This window comes from Chlamydotis macqueenii, chromosome 3 (assembly GCF_036417535.1).
Source record: "Chlamydotis macqueenii isolate bChlMac1 chromosome 3, bChlMac1.mat, whole genome shotgun sequence".
NCBI classification, from domain to species: domain Eukaryota; kingdom Metazoa; phylum Chordata; class Aves; order Otidiformes; family Otididae; genus Chlamydotis; species Chlamydotis macqueenii.
Genome location: NC_141558.1, coordinates 124853756 through 124870956, shown reverse-complemented (window position 1 = coordinate 124870956; position 17201 = coordinate 124853756).

Genomic DNA, 17201 nt, shown 5'->3' with positions numbered 1-17201 from the left:
TTTTGTGTTCTTTTGTTGCACCTTGGAACACTAGTCTTGGTGGCTACAATAATACAATTCGTAATAATTCCGGAAGGAAGCTAATTAGCTACATATGTATGCAATAGTCACAAGCTTTTACCACATAACTGAAATTGCAAAAATGTTTGCATCGAGTCTTCTATTTTGTTATTCCTTGTTCTGCCTGATTAACACACGATGCATTTCCTTCTATCTTGTGGCTAGATGTCTGAAACTTTTCAGCAGGGAAGTACAAACAATTCACATTTCTTGATTTAACATTCATTATTTCACTAGGAAAAAAAAATCCAAACATTTTCTAAAGTCTCAGGATTTTTATTTCCCATGAAATCAAATAATCGCTAGGATAGGCTGATCCCAAAATCTCATTTACTTCCATGGGTTTGAAGAAATTATTTAATAAATTTGGGTCAGACACTGCTTTAATAAGAGATTTACTGTGACTCTGGCTAACCAAAATTCCACTTTATATCTCCAGCAGCTTAACAAGTTTGAAACAATCCCTATTCTGCCCTACACAAACTAATTATTCCTCTTTTTGCTAGCACCAGACGATAGTAACTATAAATTGGACAGATGTCCATTTAGGTTTATGTACCTAGCAACTTCATAGTAAAACTGCATATATGACAAGTACATTGGGAAATCACTGGGAGAGGAAGATATTGTAAAATTACAGAGGTTATTTTCTGTAATTACCGAGTTCAACCAAACAGTTATAGAATATTAGGGGCTTCAGGCTGAAAGGACACTTCAGCATGAGCTTTCAGACTTGGTAAATTACTCAATTGAAAACTATAGGAAACATAAGGCTGCCTGGAGTGCACTTCAGAAGTATAATTTGGAAAAATTATTTGTAGGAGAGAAATAAGAGCAGAAAAGGACCAAAGAAACAAAGAAGTAACAGGAAGAATTCACTGCATGCCATGCACAGCTGCACTATTTTGTTGTACAACTGGCCATCTTCAGAGCACCAATCACAAAATCAAGCCTGAGCATCTGAGCCACAGTAATCACACTCGTATCTAAACTCTGGATGTGAACTGCACCCAAAACGTTGGGTACGCTTATTTGCAAAGGGCTTTCAGTGAAAGGAGGTAAAGTTGTTTGACAGGGCTTTTCTGGATACAACGCCTGCGGAGCACACACCAAATAAGCTGCTGCAGTACCTACGGCGGGGGGCAAAGGGGACAGAGAGAAATGGAAAGAGGGAGGGAGGAAAGCAAGGAAGAGGTCTACACCAGTTTAAAACCACTGAAGATCATATTTATGACACTAATTAAAGGAGGATGGGGGAAGAACAATGAAGAACTCCACAAAACTCCCAACAATTTCTATGAATAAGTGCCCAAAATTCAAATTCCACAACTGGCTATTGCAGAGAAGCTTGTCTGACTCCCTGCAGATTTCTCTTCAGCAGGAAGTTTAATCAAGGCGGGTTTTTTGGTTTGTTTTTTTGTTTGTTTTTTTTTGTTTTGTTGTTGTTTTGTTGGTTTGTTTCCCATCCTCCCCCCCCCCCCCTTTTCCACACAGGACATTCCCTCTGCATCTGCCACACTGAGCAGTTCTTTCATTTTCAGGAACAGGAATTCAAAGAAGCCCCTGAAGCATATCAGAGTTAGGCTCATGCTAAGTATCAAGCATACCTGTCTTTAAAAAGATTTCATTTACCTCGTTTAAAACTTGGACATCAATGCAAGGCTAGCCGTTGTTTTGCCTCTGCATTGCTAAGACAACTGAATAAGTTAGTGGAATACATAAAACACTGCAATAAACCACAGATTGCCCTACGGCACTTCAAGTTCCCTTTCTAAATTAGTTCAGGGAAACGGCAATTGGGTCACTCATTTTAGATCTTCCAACAGCAAAAAGGCTGATTTTACTGAATTTGGTAAAGAATCCTAAATTGTTGGTTAATTAACACAGTGATTTAACTTTAGAAAATGAATCAAGTCCCAGAAGCAAACATCAATGTTACGTTGACTCAAGAGCATTGTAAAATAATAAAGTTAAGTTTTCTCAATATGAGTATACCATGAGGTGTCATAAACATAAAAAACACGTAAGAGAAGAATCTTATTCCTCCTAAAATTGGGTGCTCGATCCAGAACATGTATAAGAGAAGGTATAGAGTTTCTATAAATAGAAAGCAGCAGTGGCAATATCTGCAGGCAGCGCTGTAACTATCAGGGACACAGTGATTATTTTTTTCTCTCCAACATGTAGGGGAAATTAAATACACCACTGATTTTTTTTTAATTATATTTACAATTTTTAAAGGTTCACTCAGATTTAAAGTTATATAGCTGTTTAGAAATAGCACTAATCTTAGCCTCAAAGCAGCACAAGTTTATATAGTCACAGTGCCTAGAACACTAGTGCAAATAAACCCTCGTGGCAAACAGGAATGCGCAAGGAAGGAGATCCTTACCAGGACACAAAACCGCCATGGCAAACTCCGCTGGGGCTGCAGAGCTGAGGGCCTGGGAGCCTCAACCACCTCGCAGAAGTGCTGTTCTTCTCTGAGGAATCTTTACCAAAAATGGTGATACTGAAAGGAAAGTTCACAAGCATGCTTGTCAGCACAATCTACCCTACCATATGCCAAAGGACCATATGAACATAGTGATCCGGGGGACAATGACCAATAACTTCAGGGAAAAAAAGCTGAGGTAGGAGGGGGAAAGAGGCTAAAAAAGGACAAGTACAGCCTTACTCCATAATACAACATGCAATGGGTAATCGCCAAAAAACTTCTCTAGGTAACAGTGTGCCATATTGAAGAAGTGATATTTCGTTTGTGCAAAAACAACAAAAAGCTGGTCGGATCTGTGAACTGAGAAAAAAATCCCTTTTAAGATCCCCAAAGCCTAGAAATTATTTCCCACAGTGAACTTAATTATCCTCATTTGTCTGAAACGTTATGCACCTTGTAATGCCTGTCACACACTATCCTCGCTTCCTGTGTTGCCTGTAGCTGCCTCCATCTCCAGGCTGTTCTCCCTCCAGCCCAAGGAACGACTTCCCATTTTCTATGCATTTACCTTCTTCACACCTGTAGCCAAGAAACTGGATTTTTCAAGTGTTACATAGCCAACTTCATAAAACATTCCTTTTGTCTGTGGGTGTTGCGGGTGATCATACTTTAAGACGAGCCATGCATGGGGTTTTGGGCTGGTAGTGGGGATTTTTTTGCCTTTTTTTTTTTTTGTTTGTAGTTTTGGTTTGTTGTTGTTTAGTTTGTTTGGGTTTTTTTTTTTGCTTTGTTTTCTTTTTCTTAACACAATAACCCTCAGAGGCCTGGATGCACACTCTCAGCCTATTCAAGTAGCTGCGCTCACATGATTAAAAAGAAATAAAAATGGACATGTTAACTACTAGAACAACAAAAACTGACACACGCTATCAAATATCCATGTCACTTTGACAAGGGGAAGGCAATAAGTAGACCAAACTCACCTGAAAAGCCAGCCCAGGACACGTTTTCCATGGCCTACCAGCGGATTCGGCGGTCAGACATTTCCTTGCGTCTCTGAGGGAATCAAGCCGCGGCGCATGGCCACAGCACAGGCAGGTGCTGGAAGAAGCCTCCTGGTCTGAAGACCAAGCTCAATTCCTAAAATATTTACAGTACAAACTGCCACAAGTGTTTTGGCAAGTGACAGGAAGCTGTACCGGCTGTGGGTGCCCAGGCATCAGCTGCGCTGTGAGGAGAGGCCAGGCTGCTCCCGCCAGACTCAGCCGGTTCCAGAAGGTTCAGGCCAGTTTTGGCAGCCACAGCCCTGCCGGAACGGATGAAACGCCACCCGGCAGCGAGGAAAACCTGTTCTTCTTCAGTGCAGTAAACATATATTGCTTTACTTTGCAGGGGGGCATTATATAGGTGTTTTGAAATATATATATTAAAAATACATGTGTGTGTGCTGCCCCTCCAAATGGCAGCACTGTTCCCAGCAGTGCAGCTGAACCTTCCAGTTGCTACCGAGAGCTCTTGCCTGAGCCACGCTGTGTGTGTTTATATATATAAAAATATATTCAAATAACATCTTTAAAAAAAAACAAAACCTGACTACAGTGGAGCAAAGGACTGGCAGGGAAAGAGCTCTTTCAGTCGAGGTTTCCCCCAAAGCCCCCTTCTGCCATTTCTCAGTTCTCATTTGCTTTTCCTGCAGCTAAGGCCACTGGTGGAATGTATAAAAATAAAGTTAAAACACAGGTTAAATAAACTCAGCCCGGCCCCTGCCAGCACATACAGCTTCATGCGGTGCGGCTTATCTTCCGACCAAACTCACAAAAGCCTGAGAAAACCCCATCACAGCTGATTTACTATTTAACTGCTCAAAACACAGGCGGTGAGGGCCTTTGTTTGAAGGCAGAGTGAAAAATAGGAGTGTCTCTTTTAAATTATATTTACAGTAGTGGAGATAAGATACAGTTAATTTTGCATTTGTTTTCTTCCTCCTTTCCCATCCTGTATTATCTAATAATGCCTGCAAGGCAAAAAAACCCAAGCATTTTAAAAGAAAGAGAATAGGTATGTATGTGATTCTCCAAATGGCAGCTCTTTGTTTTGGGCAGCCTCACACTGGAGAGGGGGGGGTTCTTTCCTGTTAACAATATTTATAAAAAATTACAAGAATGTTTGCTGCAACCATTAAAATCAGCCAGATGATTTTAGATTAGTTAGATGAAACTACATGGGACTAGCAAGATTTGTGGGGGCCTTCTGATGGACAAGAAGAATTAAAACATCCAAGTGGACATGAAAGGAGACTTTTTTTTATGTTTTATCTGGTGAACCTGAAGAAAAGCCATAAGTTTCTAACAGGTCCTGTTCTGTAGGGAAACCATATTTCCCAGAGATTTGACAGGAAATCCTAACCAGTTGATATGGTTTCAGGAGACAAGATAACTTGTCTGTTTTTGTCATCCTCACAGCAGCGAGGACTCACCTTGGAGTCCATCCTTTCCAAAACACGGCAATATGAGTGGGGACAGCAGCTTGTGAAGCAGCAGGGCCAAAATTCAGTAAGGTACAAATTCAGATATGTAAGGAATTTGGGAAATTTTAGACAAATAATTTCAGAGGAAGTAAAAGAAAATCCCCTTACTCCTTGCTACCATACTAACAAGCTCTCTTTGGCTCATTTTCTGCAACAAGTGCTTCAGATAAGGTGGTCACACCATTTTCAGCAGTATCAAGCTATCATTTAAAAATGTGCGTTGTTTATCTGATCTATTTCTGATATATTATACATACAGCTCAGCTGTCTCATATGCAGAAGCCATCCAAGCACAGTAGTTCAATACAAACATTCATTAGAAAACAGCCTCGCTGGTCTCAACCAAAACAGACAATTTTTTCTTCCTTTTATAGCTTTCAGAAATAACCTTATGCAAAAAGTCATTAGAGTTATAATGATAAAAAATGAAGGGGAAAATGGCAATAAATAAGGGAGTATCTTTTCTGAGCACATCAAGGGCTTTGAAGCTTCAACATGTGAAGAAGGGTCTTTCTTACCTCAGTGAGCTGGATAATAGAAGGTGTCTAAATAAAAAGAAAAAGAAAATATCATCTGTCACTGCCATATCAGCAAGAAGAGAAAGTTATTTATATAGTCTGCAAACAGAAGCACTCCTGAAAGAAATCAGCACTGGAGAAATCTTTTTGGATGAACAGTATTCATCAATAGTTTAAAGGGGGAAAAGAAAAAAAAGTGCATTGAAGAAAAGAAAGGTAACAATTAATACTTACTATTCCAAATGCTTACTGAAATAAAATTTCTAAATTTGCTAGGGTGAATTTACAGATATTTCCCCCCACCTTTTATTTGGATGGACACAGCCCAAGGATGCTGCAGAAAGTGGGTCAGTATTCCAGACTTAAAAATCCAACCCGAGACAAAAGCGGCCGTACCAGCAGTCTCTATATCCTACGGCTCCATTTCCTATACTATCACCAAAATACCTAAATTGCCATGTTGAGGGGCATTCCCCTTCACCTTCTCCAGTGCAGGGCTGTAACAGATGGCCAAGGAGGGACCCGGGAAGCCCAGGTACCACACTGGCTTAAGCTCAGAACAACACATCTTCTTTTCAATCTGCTGTGGATGGCCTGCCCTACCACACACAGCATAAATACCTGTGCAACACCTACCCTTGCTGGAAGAGACAGATTGGACAGAATAGACTTTAAATCTTTATTTAGCAGCTCAGTGAGGCACCGATTCTGCAAACAGATAAATGTTAAAGAGAGAGTCTCATCACAAGCTAAGGAAGAATGGCGCAGGAAGCCATTTTAGGAAATGATACACAGTTAAACTGCCGTATGTTTTTCCTTTTCCCTGTTGGATGGGTGACACATAAAACATACAAACAATGTGCAAGGCTAAAGACATTGCACAGGTTGGAATTGATTCACTTTATTTTTTTTTAATGCCATGTAAATCAAAACTGAAATCTACATAGGAAACTTAGGGCCAAAAAGACATACTGATATGGGCTGTAACAGTTACAATCAAGTAACATGCACAGACTTGATTTGATTTTTGCTTATTTTATGAACAGAAGCAAGGCTGCTTTTTTTTGCTTGCCTCTATTTTTTTCCCCGTTTTTTTTTTTTTTTTTGCACTGCTGTGGGTGTACCTTCTTTCCCTTAGTGCTCAGGACTGAGACTTTGGGCAATTTGGAATAAAGAATCAAATTGAAGCATTCACCTAAGCTGCAAGATGTGTATATGAAATCTGAAAGTGTATGAACGATGGTGTGGAGAATTTTATTCAGGCTTTCTGAATGCAATCAAGAGCTCTGTCCTTTGATCATTATTCCTTTTTCAAGTTTAAAAAAATCATGCTGTGTTGCCTGATTAAGTTTCAAATTTTTAATCTGTTTGCTACAAATTATTATATATTATAAAGGAGAAACGGGAAGAAAACTATTATTATTGTAAAAGTTACTTGTTTTTCCTTAAATTGGAGATTGATAATTTTCACTTTTTGCTCCCCATCTCTCCCTCTAAGACACCGTTAGGCTAAAGAAACCTGATCAAAGGTAGGAAGTCTCCATTTTTCAGCAGCTGGAAAATCTTACTTGCTTTAAATCCTTTATGGCAGAAAGGACTGAAGTAATTTTGCTTAAAATTTCCAAGAATACTCCATCAGGTTCAAGTCAAATAGGAAAGGTTTTAGCTCCAACAATGAACGTTGGATGTGCAAATTGTATTAGTCATTAATGAGTTGTAATCAGTTCTGCCTTGACAAAAATGCACCTGCATGCGCCAGGCACTCAGAGCAGCCAGTGCACCATACAGTGTAGAAAACAGCGTATCACAATCTCAAAGAGCAGGAGAAACACTGGATATCTTGAATGTCAGCATGATCAAAGGGATCAGCTAACTTAGTCATTGTATGTTCTTTCCACTTAAACACTTTTTCTCAGGAGGCAACGTATAACTCTCAGACAGGATTTCATCTAAATTTGCAGAGTATTTATATTTGTCTAGCTTGTTACTGCAGATATCATTAAAATGAATGCAATAATACTGTCTCATCATCCTGACAAATCCTGAGGGAATGTAAATGCCTTGCAGACAAAATCCTTTCGGATTAAACCCAAGGTAGGTCACTAAAGAAATCTGGCTGAACACTCAGGCTCGTGACATCACCAAAACTTGTAGCAACAACGTGATGAATGGCAGCGTGGCACTCCTCGATAAACGTACAAAGACCTTAGCCTTATTCTGACAACTTATCTGGGCTGTGAAAGCTGCCAAAACCAAAACATTGTCGCTGGAGAAGATTTATAGGATTTGGCCTCAAGTCAGCAAGGATTTTGACTGTCTTGTTCTGCTGCTTAACATAGAACAGCAGAGAAAGACGGCAAGTCTGTTGACTCACTGCTTTTCTTCCTTTCTAAGCATGCTGCTCCTTGTGCTATAAAGTTGCTACAGTACTGGAGATCTGAATTAATATACAAAACTTGATATGATGCTGACAGTCCCCACAGATGTCATTCAGAGGCCAAAAACATAGCGAATGCCGAGAAACGCCTGTGCAGCAGCAGACACTGCTCCATCACCACCCGTATTGCCTTCCGAGAATAACAGTTGCCTACTTCGACTCCATCCCAAGAGGCTGCCTCAAAGCTGGCTAATCTAACATAGGATGGAAGCACTTTTAACAAGTTTCAAATTTTACCCGACATTGAGAACAACAACTTTCTGAGAGTTTAACATGAGCATGCAAAGGAAGGCAAGTCAAAGGAAAGGAAAAAAAAAAAAAACAACAAAAACCCACACCCAAACCCCATGCTCTTCATATTTAGTTTGTTCTTTGTCATTTCTATCTAAAATCAGGCTGTTTGTATTAACAGCCAAGGTGCGAAAACATCAAGTAGGATTGGAGCGGAAGATCCCAGATCAGCAATGACTCTCCAAAACTGCAAGGCTATGCTGCACTTTCCTGCAGCAGTCCCTAAGAAAAGCTCTATCATCTACGCTAACTACTTCCCCTCTAGGAACAGGAGGCAAATAAATAGATGTTCTCACTGGGTTCGTCCTCCTGCGGGAACTCATTTTGTGTTTCCTTGCCCCCACTTTTGAGTACTGAACAGAATCATAACCAAACCTGCTTAGAGTCCAAGGATGCAGAGGATCACTGCCATTTGCAACCAAACTTTTTTCTGTGGTTTCTCAGCTACAGAAAGGTTCAAGGGATTTAAAAACAGAAAACCCCTGTTGTCTCATCAATAAATACAAAGGTTTTTCTTTCAGCAAAAAGTGGTTTTACTAGCATCAGCAAATTACTGAGACTGCTACATTTAGCATCAACAGAGATCAAAAGTTACAACAGCAGAGTTTGAACAGCACCTTCTTAAAGACTGACACGAGAGACCGAAACCACTCTCAGTTACTAAACCTACACAAATTATTTCATTCCTGTCAAGCCTCTTTTCTGGCACAGGGTCACTCAAACATTTCTTCCCGGATAACATTTATGGACAAGAGTAACCCGTGCTCTCCCACGCTGCCCTGCTCATACACTAGGCTGGGCTTTAAGATGTGTACGAGACAAGTTGCTATTTGTAGGCAATATTTTGCCTTGTCTGCCCTTTATTCTCCCTGCTCTCTTCCCACGTGCATTTCCTTGTTTATCCTCAATGTTTTTTTAAAAATCAACCCAACACTCATCAGATTTCTCTTTTCCCTAGAAGTCTTTGATGTGGTGTATTTTAAAAAGGAAGAAAGTGCTTATCACCGCATTTGAACCATCTGGAAAGGGGAGCTTGTTCTGGAAGCGCTGGGACTCCAGGCTAGAGGGGACCAGCAAGTGCCGCGGTCAGCAGTTCTGTACACAGGGGTGTAAAATTCATTTTTCTCCAAGTCAAAGGCCTAGATATGCAGCTCTAGAAGTGAATCTCTTGACGTAAACAACAATTACCACTTCAAGAGGAGTCTTACTCAATTAAAGCCTGTAGCATTAGCTTCAAGTGAAGAGATCAGATGGAGGTCCCCAAGCAATTACATGAAACAAAGTCACCCTTACAACAGCTTCTGTAATAAAACCCGGACTCTCTTTTATACTATTTTATTCTCAAGAGTGATTTCCTAACTAGATTTCAAAAGGAATTCAACTTTTGCAATTCACAACCCCAGATTAAGAAGCTCAGCCCATAGGTCAAAGACGCAATTACCTCCATTTCACATAAATCTCCTTCCCTAACAGAAAAGTTGGCCTGCTGCTTTCCTGAGACTAAGTGAAAAAAAGAAATTTAAGTCTCTTCAACTCTTCTTCTCCTACCACAACTTCCATTCAAATAAAGCTTGCGGCATCCTTTGCTATGGTCCTCTCTCACCATTTACACACCTACTCACACATACTTCCCAGCAAATTCCTTGGACTGTGGTTTTGAAAAGGTGAAGGGTAGGAAACTTTCAGAGTTTCTTTCAAGTACTAGTGACATCCATCTTAGGAGCTCTGAGGAAAGAGCCCAAAGGTACCTGTATCTTTCTTTTGACTATGTAAAACCCTTTTATATCTAATTTTTTTTAATCCTCTGAATTGCATCAAAATTATAAAACAGAAATACGAATAATTTTCTCAGTGTCTGTGACTCTTCTAATTTGACTGAAGCACCAGTTTTCAGCAATTTAATAATGTTTTTTACTAAAAAAAAAAACCTGTGAATCAATTATTTGTATATAATTTGATGAAAGTAACTGATCTCAAAATGCTGCTTTGAAGAAAATCTTGTGGGGGGTTTTTAAAGTCAGTTTTAACTTTTTTTCCAGTCCTCCAATCAGTGGAGAAGCAGTAGGAGAGTCACATCTTGCATTGACTGCTCATGATTGCAACTCAGTATTTGTTTTATATCAATAGAATGCTATTTGCTTGATTTTCTTTGCCATCAGAATGCTTGCCAGGATGTTTATTAACAGTCACAAAAGGAAAACTGAAGAAGCATAAACCAGAGCTATTTGAAAGATCCGCAGAATGATTGTTTTACTCACACTTTCGAATTATGCCACAAAGTTTCTTCCCTTCTAGGAAACTGGTCTAGGTAAGAAACTTTTTCTGCAGTTAAAATATAATAATTTCACAGGCTCACGTTAACAGACAGGACATTAAAAAAAGTTCTCAGATATGATTCAGGCAATCTTCATCAAAGGTGGAGGCATGGGATGAAAGTTTTTCCGAATGCCTTAGGAAAAGTTCCTACAACAAGGAACTGCTGAAAAATCAGAAACTCTCCCCTGGATTTTCTTCTCTGTATTCTATTCAGAGGCATTCCCTATCTTCTGCAGTCATCTAATGAAGTCCTTCAGCAGCTTTACAGACCAACATCCTGCAGCAAATTCAGTCTGCTGCATGCAGACTTTTACCTTATTCTCTGTAACAGATTTAAACCAAGTTTGTTGCCTTGTCTGCAGTCATATTCTGTATTATTTGCTGAATATTTTGTATTTTTGGCTGTGACATTAATCCAGAAAAATCAAGCAGATCCAAAGCAAACACAACATTTCACCCAGAAATCAAAACTTTTAGTATATTCTGGGGAGAGGCGAGGGATCTGTGCTGAAGCGTAAAACAAACATCTTTATGTCCTGTGCTTACATGGTGTCTGGCATATGGACTCAGACAACTGTAACCGCGCCTCTTAAGCACTAATGTGCTAAATAATAAAATAAGGAATTCAGAAATACCCCCAAAAACCACTGTTGCATTTGAAGAACATGTTTAAGAGCTATGGTTAAAGTAACAAAAACAAAACAAAAAAAACAACCAACCAAACAAAAAAAGATGAATAGCATGAAGAGTCTGACTCACTCCTGAAGCTCTGATTTTCAAAGCTCCACAGCTACCAGCTGATGGCATGGTGATAAGGGTGAGCACAAACACCCATCAGGCAAGGCTGAAAATTGCTTTAAACATACCAGGGGCAAATATAGTTCCTACATTAAAAGCAGCTTGAAATTATCTGCTGTTTTATAAACACAGTGTGCAAAAACGCAGCAAGGGCACACTGCAAAGATGGCTTAAAAACCACAAAGCAAATAAGTGGCCATTTTGTGGCTAAACTAAATGGAAAAAGAGAAAGTTAGCTTGTTGGAGCAAGTACAGGCATTTTTAATCAGTGCTACTGCTCTTGCTGGGATCAGTAACAATTCTATTAAGGCACATCCTGAGCAAAGTCAACTGGAAGCATCGCTGTCTCACTAGTCACCTCTCCATGAAGGGGAGGACTTTGGAGGGGCATCTGAAGTCAAGAGCACCCATTCTGGCAAAGAGCTTGGCCTGACTACTTCACGCTGCCGAGAATTTTCTTCTGCTAACACAGACGCTTGGCAGCGGCAACTGAAACCTTTCCTCTGACAGCAGCCCTGGGAAAGGCAGGGGGTTGTTTAGCAACAAGTATGGTCCCTTAAAAATTACGCTAACAAATCCTCCTGCTCTTTAAAACCACTGCAACGTTAAGTTCTGAGGTCAAGCTCCAAGGAATTGTTTGGCACTTGGGTTCAGCAAGAAAGTAATTTCTTCTGTGTGCTAATGATGAAGAAAAAGAGAAACGTGCTCACCTGCAGATCTAATCAATTACCTGCAGAAATCAACTTCAAACATCTCTCAACATTAAAAGCAAGTGCTGTCTGTTTGTACTTTACCTGTAACCTTTCAACACCTGTAGAAACTCAAGTGCTAAGCAGCAAATTGCATTTCAGATGGTGTTCTTCACCACAAAAGCATCACTTCAGCCTTCGCACTGTAAGCAAAACTTCTGCCTACAGACAAGGCAAGCTTGCTGCTCTCTGTGCATTTAACCAACTCTCCTCCAGCATGCTCAGGCTAGAAGCGGGGCCAGAAGGAGAGGGGGGCTTTAGGAGCGAAATAGGACAAAATCCAACTAACCCAGCTTTGCGTGAGCTATCTTTCTTCCCGCCCTGTGGTTCTGGAACAATGCAGGTGTGCCCCTGGAATTCTCCAGGTCACTTATCACTTCAAATCTTACGGAAAGAGAAGTGCTAAATAAACCACTGCATCCCAAAATGCTTTAGATTATTTCCAACATTATTTTGTACATTGTCAGGTTATGTAACAACATGTTACACTGACAGATTATGAAAACTCTTACTGTTACTTTTTTTTTTTGAGCAGGCACAATTCATTAATTAGCAATGCGTCAAAACCGAAATAACTGATGGAAACTTCTTGCCTCTTCCCAGTGTGGTGTGACCTTTCCCTACAGATGTATCATTTCCACTTATAGGTAGTTCAGAAAACGTGTGAGAAGGGACGCAAGAAGAATCGTTATCCTAGTGATGGATTCAGTCCTAAATAAGGCAAGAGGCTGTGCACGTATAACCAGAAGAGGTGGGCACTTTAACCCAGCCGTTTCTAGTAAGACAGGAATAGTCCAGCAGTGGGAGTGCTGGATCGTAACACATGCTCTGCGAGTATCAAATAACAAGCCTACTATGTTACAGGAAATGTTGAGACGTGCTTACATAATTAAGAGTAATTAAGCACATATTCTGATGAGCGGATGAAAATATTCATTGTAATTTCTCCGATTCAGCTAGGCAGTATTTGCTGCCGTGCAGTAATGAATAACACTTGCGTAAGACGGGAATGCTGCTGGCCACAGCACCTTCCCTACTGCTCTCTTGCCCTCTACCCCCCATACCTGCCTCTGTTTATCTCAGAAATTTCTGTAAGTTTTGCCTTTTTTTTTTTTAACATGGAGAAGGAAAAGTAAATATCTGCACCAAATCCAATGGTTCTCAGGAGCAAAGGAAAGGTTAGTCCCAGAGAGAGCTGCAGTGAGTCTGTTTAATATGCTACAGCTTGCAGAGCTGTTCTGTTCTGCAGAAGCATAGCTCTGACCTAGATGTCTGCATAGGCACACGATATTAGGGAACACCAGGTGAAGCTGTGCTCTCCGTGAAATCACTATTCCCCAGCATGCCACAAGGGTCACATCAATATAAGTAAGGCTACAATTTAGATCTTTCTAAATAAAGCAGGCCGAAGAGCTGAAGTGAGATAATTAAAATAATATTTTCCAAGCACTTGGCATCAGAAGTGAGCATAAAGAAGTAGAGCGTGCATTGCCAAAACCAGTCAAATCCACATGGGGAATCCCGTGCTTATGCATTTAGTGCTAGAGCAAATGTTTAGCAGAATGATGGGTATCTCAGATTGTGTTCAGTTTTTTCCCTTTGGTTGAAAGGGAAGTTCTTATTAACCTGCCTACTGATAAGAATAACTCTTGTAAAACCTGAAGTCATTTTTTATTTGGAGTTACAGAGAGTTCAACTGTCTTCGTAAAATTAACATGTAAAAATCATTATCACATGTGACCTCTTTTAGCACATTCAAAAAACCAAATACTTTCATGTCAAGATATCTGAACTCCGTATGTGCTGCAGGGATTAAAAACTCAGTGTTTTATTAGTGAGAACCACCAAGGCCAGCAAGGGAGAAGGGAGGACAATTGTTTAACAGACTTACATCTGTCAAGACTCCCCCCCCCCCCCAATATACAAATACACCAATGCACTTATGAAATGGATAGACAAGATTTTTTGACAGAAAGGACGTGCTACCATTTTCACAAAAGCCTTTGCTGGTACTCGATTATGAGTATCTTTCCTTTGACCCTACATTGCCTGTTTTACCACCCGGTAAGCATCAATTTGACCAAGGTAATAAAGCTTTAAAATCAGAAAATGAAAGACATAGGGTGAAGACATTTTAAAAGCTACCATCAACAAATTACAATTTGGCTTTCTGCAGGACACTGTTTAGCCGTGGCTGGTTGCCTAAATAGCTTAGTTTATTTTAAAGGCAGTCAGCTCTCCACATACCTCCGTGTAAAATAAAGCCTGATACTGCTTATCTATTAGCAATATCAATGGCACATGAATTTAGAATTATTCCTCATTTGTCGTCACTACTATCTATATTTTAGATCAAATATTTTATCACCTGCTGTTATTTTGGTTAATTAAAGTGACCTTGGCAAAGCAGACCATCCACTAATACTTAATGCTACCCTGCTGATCCCTGAATAAGGGAAGTAAAGTGACTGCTTGATCTGTCAAAAGTAGATATCAACTTCATTAACATCATCTTTCAACAATACCACTTGAAATTCTGTAACAGCTACCAGCATCATTTCTTAACTATTAAGAACTAAAAGGTTTATATTCCTTATTCTTTCCCAGCTTGGGTCTACAGACTTAATACTGTTAAGTTTAAGCCCTTAAAAAGCATTTTGTGTTTAATCTCAAGTGCTTTGATGCTTCCCCTTAAAAACTTTAGGAGTTCAGCGAAGCATTTCTAATTCATGGGACACTTCAGTAGCTATTGACTTTTTGGGTTTGGTGGTTGTTTTGTTTTGGTTTTGATTATTTTTTTTTTTTCCCAGTAAAATTTGAAACTACTGCCACATGCTGACCACTCACTCCTCTGGCTGCTCCTTGGTGGAAGACAGTCTGGCCTTTGTTTTGTGAACTCCAAGAACTTAACTTAAGTTATCCTAGAATTCAGTGGGAAAACCTAGGAGTATACACCACAACTCACAACACACTCGAATTATTACCAAGATGGCATCCCCCAAATCCTGAAGGTCTGCATCACAAAATAAGATTTTTCAGCAACTGTACTCTCAGTAGAGGCCCTGGCCCTGCAGCACACTGCTTGGGAGAAGACCCAGGAGCCCAGCAACACCACACTTACTGCACAACACACACAAAAAGCCAGATGTATCTCACAACAGAAAGTGAAAGATTCCGGATTGCTGTTGAGTACAGAGAACTGTTACACATCATGGACTAGGTTAACGTATACTCACCTCACACGGGGGAGGAAGGCAGGCATGCTACAGACCACAACAAAGAAAGCTACTTTCTACAACTTCTTCTGTTTCCACTTCAACAAGTGAGGACATGTCAGACTTCCCTCCTCCAATTTCCTGCTCCCTTCTTTTCCCCTCCCATACTACCTTGCTAAAAGGAAGCAGAAACCAAGAAGCTGGGAAAAGCTTTCTACCGACCCACTAATCTGCCCCACCTGAAACTGCTGTGGCGGGGCAATAGAGAGGAAGGAGTTGCCCCAACTGCAGATGATTGGTTTCTTCTGGGCTTGGGGCTGGATAATAGAGTTTGCTTCCCAAAAAGGACAGTTGTTATTTCAACCACCTGTAAATAGTCTTCTGGCCATCAGAAAGGCCTTCTACCCTGTACAGCTCAAAGCTCTACTCACCTTTCTTGCTTCTGGATGGAGGCAGTTTATTTTATTAAAATTGACTTGGTTAATTAATCATAAGGCTTTTAACAAATATTTATATATAAAGGCAACACCATCAGCAACAGGAAGGTGGGAAACAACCACACTATAATCAAGAAAATTAACTACCAAGCTCCTACAGAACATGTTTCATCTTGGGGTCTCAGCAGGGCATCGGTGGTAAGAAATGAAGAGAGGAGCTGAAACAGCTCTTGAACTAGGGTGAGAAAGCCTCTGTTGATGTGAGGGATAAAGAGAAGTCGGGCAAGGAATGCAGGATGGGGAGTGTGCTCAGATTGAGGCGTTAGGGATGCAGGTCTGAAGGCAGCTTTGGGGATGGGAAGAGTAAGTAAGGCCAGAGGAGAAAAACATAGTGTGGACATGAGATACTGGCATCGCTTTTGTGATTAGCACCTCTCATGCTACACTTATTTGCTGTTACTAGTTTAAGTCAGATAGAGCAAATAATGAAAAGAAATTTCTTACAAGGAAACCACTCAGAAGCATTGTCCATCCCATGTACTGCGTGTGGCAAGAGCCGTATAAAAATACAATACAGCATGCAATTTATAACAAAACTTTTTGTCATTCATTTGCATGTGTAAGCTAACTTAAAATCACACAGTCCACCAAAGCTGGTATTTGATGTCTTGACAATGCAAGATGTTCTTAGAATAGAAGCCTGTCTGGTTTGTACATTTTTTGTAACGATCCCTCCTTTTATTTCAGCTTCCCCGAACTGCAGGAGGAAGGCAGATCATTACGAATGGGAATCACAGAACGTCATTGACAAGCTGTAATGTCAGAAGGTCTGAGGCCAAACCAACTGCACGGTGAAGCTAACAGATAGCATTTTTATGTACAGTTTGAAATATTGCTGTGAATTTGCCCTTTGAGCCAGGGAGGTCTCAGGCAGATGGCAGAAGTGCTCTGTGCGAGGCACTGCCCTTAATGCTTCCTCCAAGATGGAACTTTTTTCCTTGAAGAAAATAAAGTAACAAGTAGGAAGCATGATTATAACATGAGGAAGCAAGACTGCAAGAGCAAATCTTGGGGATTTCTATTTCTGCCTTAAGTAGAACAGAAGCTTTTGTTAGCTGGTGATTCTACTTCCAAAAAATGAAACATCACTGCCCCCTTCTGTAATCCAAAAAAGCTGTATCCTTCAGCTACCTACAGTGTCTATATGGAAAGGTAGGTAGTTATGTACTAGCTAACACTGACATACTGAACTCGCACAAAATACTAAACAAAAGGTATTATTTCATTTGTCTATAATTATTTTCATGCCTGCATTAGTCCTGAAGAGCCTGATAAAGATCAAGCCCCAAAGGGAACAAATAAGGAATAGATATACTGGTATTTATTGATTAACAGTTTGTGTATGAGACTGAATCA